Source organism: Bubalus bubalis, chromosome 4 (genome assembly GCF_019923935.1).
Source record: "Bubalus bubalis isolate 160015118507 breed Murrah chromosome 4, NDDB_SH_1, whole genome shotgun sequence".
NCBI classification, from domain to species: domain Eukaryota; kingdom Metazoa; phylum Chordata; class Mammalia; order Artiodactyla; family Bovidae; genus Bubalus; species Bubalus bubalis.
This window is the reverse complement of record NC_059160.1, coordinates 34,412,191-34,419,873: the sequence shown is the minus strand read 5'-3', so window position 1 is coordinate 34,419,873 and position 7,683 is coordinate 34,412,191. Positions and strand designations below refer to the sequence as shown.

At 45.2% G+C, this 7,683-nt stretch overlaps 1 protein-coding gene across 9 annotated transcripts in view; it reads left to right on the top strand.

The window, feature by feature from the left end:
- The first annotated feature begins 277 nt into the window (after positions 1 to 277).
- The window catches only part of SOX5 (SRY-box transcription factor 5), a 1,156,954-nt gene continuing 1,149,548 nt past the window's right edge, over positions 278 to 7,683 (top strand). For 2 of the 9 annotated variants that reach the window (XM_045165614.1, XM_045165607.1), the window contains exon 1: positions 278 to 394. The gene's annotated coding sequence lies outside the window, so the exon portion shown is untranslated. The other 7 variants (XM_045165604.1, XM_045165601.1, XM_045165612.1 and 4 more) reach the window with 5 other exon arrangements.

Genomic DNA, 7,683 nt, shown 5'->3' with positions numbered 1-7,683 from the left:
CCTCTAAACATCATTCTCCGGTTCTTGGGCATTGGGATTTGGGGCTTTAGGCACACAAAACCTAACCACTTCAACCACCCCAGAGGCAGAGATGAGAGCGCCTCAAAACTTTTCTCCCCCTCACCCACCTCCCCACCAGTCAAGGAGTAGTGGGTGCGGAGTGCCGTCGGCGGGGACCCGCGGGCGCAGAGCGGCTCTTCGGGGGAGCAGTGGTCGCTTTAAAAACCAAACCACTCGCCGCTCCAGCCTCGGCGCTGGGCGGACCGCGGCTCGCCTCCCAGAAGGTTCCGCGGACAGCCGCAGACCCCCACGCGCGCCCTCCGCGCCGGCTTTCCCGCGTGCAAACGGGAGTCGGGGGCGCCAAGGGGCCCAGGTGATGCTTCCAGGACAGCGGGTGAGGTTCCAGCGCAGGGAAGAAGTTGACAAAGGGGACTTGACTAAACACGAATGCATATTTATAGACGCGAGCTCCATCAGGATCTAGAGATAGTCTCCTTCTCCCTGCCTCCTTCCCCTCCTGCCATTTCATTTTATCGCTGCTTTAAGTGGAGGGCAGATTGTTTTCTTAAAAAAAAAAAAAAAAAAAAATAACATTCCTGCCCGGTGTGGGTCATCGCCGCGTTATTTACAATCTAGTTACTCGGCAGCAGACCGGGAAGCCAACTCCGGGCTCTTTCCCCTTCGGATGGACAGAGAGGGCGACCGGGCGGCCCGCGGCAGGAAGGAGGTCAGGGTGGGTTTGCGGGCGCCCTGGGGGCGACCTGGAGGGAGCCCGAGCCCCCGCCCCGCCCCCACCCCCACGGCACCACCGCCCCCCCCCGGGGCGGGCGCCGGGCCGAGCTGACCGGCGGCGGGTGCGCTGCCCTCGCCTCCCCCATTGTTCCGACTGTCTTTTTGCCTTTTGTTATTTGCACTCGCATTGTGTTGTTTGTCTCTGAAGCCGCCTCATGACCAGCCAAGGGATTTCACCTCGTCCTTGAGAGCCACACGGGGAGCGCGAGCGAGCGAGCCAGAGACTGGGGGAGAGGGACGCGCGCGCGCACACACAGACACACACACACACAGACACACATACAGAGTGAAAAAGGCGAGCCACCAAACCCATCTCCAGTCTCCTCCCGGGGGGCCCCCCAGCCCGCCACTGTGCCACTTTGCATCCCGCGCCCGAGGAGACGCAGAGGAAAGCCGGTAAGGTGCGTGAATCGCAGCGTTTTAACTTTGTTGTGGGTCCCGACGTGGTTGCGGGCAGCCCTCCAAGGCGCAGCGCTCTCCCCGTCCCCGCCGCGCCGCACTCGCTCGCGGCTCCAGCTGGAGAGCCGGCGAAGGAGGGAGGGGGCCGCCGGCGGAGTTTCCTCAAGTACGGAGGGAGGGGGACAGGGTGGGGGCGCGGGGAGGCGGGAGGAGGTTCGGGGCTGACAGCCGCCCCGTCCCCCCATCCCCCCTCGGGGGACGGCCGTCCGCCGGGGACCCCGGAGTGCGGGCTTGGACCCAGTTCAGCAAACGGCTAACTTTATATATTTCGCTCGGGGAGCCTGCGTGCCGCTGCCGGTATTGTTTTGCAAGTGGTGGCGGTGGAGATGGTGATGAGCGAGGCGGGCCGGAGGAGCGCTGGGAAAACGCTAAGGCTGGTCCGTGTCTCTCGTTCGGCGCCCCGCGGCAGCCCCTCAAAGTTGGTCGGGGCGGGGTGGTTCCGATCCTTCCCAGTACGGACGCGCGACCCCGGCCCACCCCACTACCTGAGCGCTCCCCCGGTTGTCTTTTTGTTTCGCTTTCTGCCATCCCTCTCCGCATCAGTCTTTCTCCTCCCCAGCACCCCCCTCCCGGCCCCTCCCGCCCGGAATTTCGGAAAGGAGCCTCATCCTTGTGGACTCTAGGGATTTCAGACACCGGAAGCTTTAATGTTTAATTGCAACTAGTTTTGCACCCCCCCCCCCACCCCGCTCCGAGTATGAAGTGGAGACCGCTCACGTGTTGTGTCACTTGAAGCGCGGGTTGGGGAAACCTCGCTTGCACTTTGGGCTCCAGTCCTAAATCCAGGAAAAGAGGTTATACGAGTTGAGATCGAATTGCATTTGGAAATGTTTGCGTCTGTTAGCAGCAGTTGGTTGAGTATTGATCGGCTGGCATGGGATGCACACGAAGTACTGTTTACGTATTTTAAAAGTAACTTCCCTTCCACGTTACAAAGCGAATCTATTCATACATAGGTGGACCCTGATGAATATCTAAAGACGCTGGCCTCTGTGACCAAAGGCAGAGCGGTGGCGAATGTGAATTCATGTCGTTATCTTCCTTTCCCAACTGAAAGCGGGTCAAAATGAGAAATTCTGTGACTGTGCAAAACGATGTTCTCAGTGTCAGCCAGCCCAGGCACTCTGGGTGGCAGTCAGCTGTACTTTTTGAGAAAAGTTTAGGGATTGGTTCTAACCCAGTTGAGATCCTCACTATATCCAGATATCCAAAGTAGTTTCTCAAGAAAAGCAGAAGCCGGTTTCCCCAAGAGACTGCCTTCAGGCCCAGCACAGTTCTTTCGTTCAGGGCAAGACCGAGGAAGAGCTGGGGGATTTTGGGTAATAAGTGTGGGAATCTGCAGAGAGACTAGACAAGAGTGATTTGTTTCCTTGCTGTTCATAAATAATGGCCCCTAGTATCTTTCACACACACACACAAAACAAAACAAAACCACACAAACAAAACAGGCCAATCAAGAAGGTGTGTGGGAAATTTGTAGGCAGTGGACATTTCAATCAGAAAAACCAGAGCAGACTTTTTGATCAGGATTACCAGGAGTAAGGCTCGATTGCCAGAAGTGATTAGGTTAAGGGCCAGATGGTTTTAAAGTATACGGAAATGTTTTTTAACTTGGACTTTTATAGCATTTACAAGGAGGACGATCTCTTAGAGTCTTTACAGAACTGCTGAATTTTGATCTGTCTAATTTTGAAAGAATTCAGCTGTACGGTGAACTGCCATTAACTCTGATAGGAAAGGAATCTGGTTTCCAACGCTGATACATGGGAGAGAGTTTCTGGGGGTGCTTCTTCCTGATTTAAATATAGCTCTGAGGCTGAAGCTTAGATAAATCCAGCCACAATGATTTAAAATCATAAGTACTTACACTGAAAGTTCTCTTAGGCATTGTGTAAAGTTCTCCTGCAGATTATGTCATTAACTGTTTATTCCTCAGAAGTATACAAGATAAAAATCATAGGCATCACTTAAAACTGATGCAATACAGCATCAGTTAAATCCTTAAACTGGTAGGGATGGCTTTTGTTTGCCTAAAAGGTAGATCTTTCATCACATGAGTTGTTTAAAAACATTTAATTGTGGGGATGGGAAGGGATGTGCATAATTATTTAGTTATTTGTGTTAATTATATAGCAGCGTACTCCCTTGAAATTCTTTTTTTCCCTTTCTTTCCAGTGGTCTTTCTAACAACCTTGTACATGCAGAAATAAGAGAGTTTTTGTTTGCTTGTGGGTTAAAAAAAAATCTTTTTGTAGCCATTTTGAGCGGGCAGTATTGAATCAATCTGATACAGACTTGAAAGAGTACTCTTAATACAGGAAAAAAGAGCTTGAACCCTTCATACAGAAACCTTATACAGTTTTGTTGTTGAGATTGAACAGTTCTGGTTGAATGGCAGACAGGATTCAAAACTCAAACTTATTTGGTAAATAACCAGGCATTTGAGATCCAGTGGTTATTTCAAGTTAACTTAGTTCTATACATGTAAATGCACATCCTGTTTAGACTGACACATGGTTTTGTAAAAGAGAAAAATGAATATATGCTTATAAAGATGTTATCTGTGGAGTATATGGAGTAAACAGTAAATAACAAGAGTGAAGTTTATACTGAGATATAGCTGCTGCTGCTTTTTTTTTGATCCTTTTTGGGCATAAGGCAGAAGCTGTAGGGAGAGTTTAAAATTTCATTTTCCAGTTAAAAAACTTGAATGCTTGGAGAATTTTTTTCTTTTTAAAGCAAATGAAAAATATGATATAATGACTAAAAGAACAAACTGTCTTCTTGTAAAAGCTGTATACCTTTATTGACTGATAGGCAATCATTGTTCTGAAGGTATGTCTAGATTATATAGGCTCCCCTGATGGCTCAGACGGTAAAGAATCCACCCTCAATGCCGGAGACCTGTGTTCAATCCCTGGGTGGGGAAGATCTCCTGGAGCAGGGCATGGCAACCCACTCCAGTATTCTTGCCTGGAGAATTCCATAGACAGAGGAAACTGGCGGGCTACAGTCCATGGGGTTGCAAAGAGTTGGACATGACTAAGCAAATAAGTGCAGCTAGATTATATAAAAAATATAATAATCGGGGCAGTATAAAACTTGTTTTTATTACTCTAAAATATACTGGATTTCAAATAACTTAGAGTTCTAACATTGAACACTATTTAGATTTCCAGCAGGTAGAATTGTTTGTTATGATTGATTGCCATAACCTGGATGATTCACCCAGTGTCTGATCACCTCTGGTAGCAGAGAATGCTATAATTAAGAGTTTTGAGAGTAGCCTGGAAAACTTATTTGTCTAGGCCAGAAGTTGATGCGTTCCCTCACATGCTTATCACACTTCTTTAGCCTGAGAAATGGAGGTTTATTTGAAAGGCGAAGAAAGTGCTTGGCTGTTTCAAATAAGCTATATCCTGAGCTTAGATTTGTAGATAGTTAATAAAATAAAAGTCTAATTTTGTTCCAAACGTTGTTTTAAAACACCCATTTGTAAATTGTCTACATTTGGTTTTCATATGTTAATGATTTGGGATCTGAAACTTCTTTCAAAAAGGCATTTTGGTTTATCTTAAAAAACACCACACAAAACTGTCTAAACAACTCTGTAAATAAACTGTTCCAAATGCCTCAATTTGATGAATGAATTAAAGAATTATAGTTCTTAATCCAATTATGATAAGTCTTGTTATTTCCATTTCCTATTTGAGGGTGCTTAGGGAGTGGGGATGGTAAATGATTCTCAAATGTGAGTGGGGTCTTTGTTGTTTATTTTCTGTGTGTGATATAATCACTCATACCTAGGATTTAGAAGGATTTCAGAGGAAGAAGCATACTTGAACCACCTTCAGTTAAACCAACAGTACATTTGCATGTAAAGTTGCTTTTAATGGAAGAGTAAAATGAAGTTTCTAAGACTGTGAAGCCAGGATTTAACCTTTTGCTTAAAAATAGTGATCTTTATATTAAAAGGGGGCGAATGCAACACTTAAGGCCCAGTAGCAGGGCAGATACTCAGCTACCTTAGGCACTTTAAGCTGGGCCATACTGCGACGTTTCTATGGTATTTTTAAATAAACTTTGCTGTATTCAGTGTCCTTGCTTTAAAAAAGGGGAATATGCTTTTTGGGTTGTTTTCTCCCAACCCCTATGCCTTTAGCTGCCTTCATGAGTGCCCTTGAATGCTGTCCTGATCAGGGGCCTGGATTTTAGGATAGGCCCTTGATAACAGCCCAGTTTGCTTTAATGGGCTCTTTTGAATTTTTGCCCCATTTGCCCAGTTTAACCTCTGGCTCATCAACTAATGGATTCAAAAATGATAATAGCTTATTATGGTTTAATTATCTAACTAAATGTTGTTATTATTAATATTGCAGTTTATTGGTACCATCTAATGCCTTAGAGAAAAACACGGAGTATCAAGTGAAGCTACCAGGGAGAAATACTTATAAACATAGGCATTCTTTTTGTTGTTGTACCACTCAAATCATACCTTACAGGGAAGTAATTACTCTGCTTTTGAGTAAGAGTGACATTCAGTGGGGGAAGCATATTAATAAAATCAGGGGGAAAATGAATGCATTTAAAGAATCAATGCAATAGCCAGCCTTTAAAAATTGAGTCTTAAAATTTCCGAGAAAAAACTGCATCTCCAGGAAGTGGCACTGGTGGAGACAGTGTTGGTATTGCATGCTGCTGGTAGACATCCTTTCATTCATTAAAAAAAATTGATTAATTAATTTTTGGCTGTTCTGGGTCTTTGTTGCTGCGTAGGCTGTTCTCTAGTTGCGGTGAGCAGGGGCTGTTCTCCAGGTGCAGTGTGCAGGCTTCTCATTGCAAGGCTTCTCTTGTTGCATAGCATGGACTCTACAGCGCATACGAACTTCGGTAGTTGTGGCCCATGGGCTCAGTAGTTGTGGCTCCTGAGCTCTAGAGCACAGGCTCAGTAGTTGTGGTCCACAGGCTTAGTTGTGCATGTGGGATCTTTCCAGGTCAGGGATCGAACCTGTGTTCCCTGCATTAGTAGGAGGATTCCTTACCACTGAGCCACTGGGAAAGCCCCCATTTATCAGCTCTTCATTGCTGAAAGTTTATTAGAAGTTTAAAAAATGAGCCACCTGATTATATCTTTGATGCTCTATTCAGTTACCTCATGATTATATGCTACCCCTTGTCCAAAGGGGATAAATAGAACAGCAAAGGGATGCACTATTGGTGTTCCCTGGAAGCTCAGTGCCTTGTCCCTGCAGCACCAGTTCCAGTTTGGGAGCTAGGGAATTCAGGAGGGAACCAGGATGCAAAAGAAGCCAGCCCACTGGCCTGCAGAGCTTTTCAATTTTGGTCTATTTATAATTCTTCCAGGACTTCACTTGGAGTTCTGAACATTCAGTGCTCTGCCCCTTTTCTTAACCTCCAAAGCTGGAGATTATAATCCTTTTCTTGTAGGAATATTGCCTGGATTACACTCAATATTGTATATCAGATTCCTAGCATAGGGTGTCTCATGAACTAGGTGTTCCGTAATTGTTAGCTGCACTCCTCTCTTCCTTCAATCAAAGCTAGATTTTGATCATTAATAATGTTCAAAGCTTCATTTTGTACTTGCTTTGAACTTATTTGAATCCAAGAAGAAAAATATATCACTTTCTTGAGGCTGAGATCAACACTTCAAAATGGTGATTCAGTTAACATCTATGTATGATCTCTGACAATGTGGTTTTATTAAGATGCTGTATCTGGTGCAAGTGTGAATTCTATCTTTTATTCATATAAGTGTTCCTTCGTGAAAGAAACAAAAGCTTTAGGACCTAACTATAGATCTCTCTTCTTGTTACAATTTTTGATTTCTTGTTGCAGATATAAACTAGGGAGGATTTATTGTGATTTTATCCATGGAGAGTCATCTGCCTCTGGGTTATATTAAGTTTAGCATGTATGGATTGAGAGAAGTTCCACTTGGAAAAAGAAATAAGTCTGCCTTTGCATTGTTTTGTCCTATAGAGTCGACAGTTCCTTCAAAGAGAATCTCATAGGTTTGTTTGTCTGAATTGGGTGCAAGGAGAAAGACAAAATGTACCGTTGCCTACTGGAATAGATGGTATACAGAACCTGCGAAAATTAGTTTTCTTTTCCCAATGATTCAGAGAATTTCTCTGTAAGTCTACTGACCAAAGATAAGGAAAAGACTTTTAAAAAAAGCAAATAACTTGGTTACTGCATTAGAGTCCATCAAGAAGTAGACACCAAGATGTGATTCGACATGTAAGAAGTGTTTTGCAGGGAAGGCATAGGAGAAGCTGTGATCCAGGTTTGACACTTACGCAAGGAGAGAGGGAAGGAAAGAGGACTGAGTAGGAAGAAGCAGGATGGTAGCTAGATGGTTTGGCTAGAGAGATGAGAGTCAGCCCTTGGAGGAGCCCTCTGTCTCAG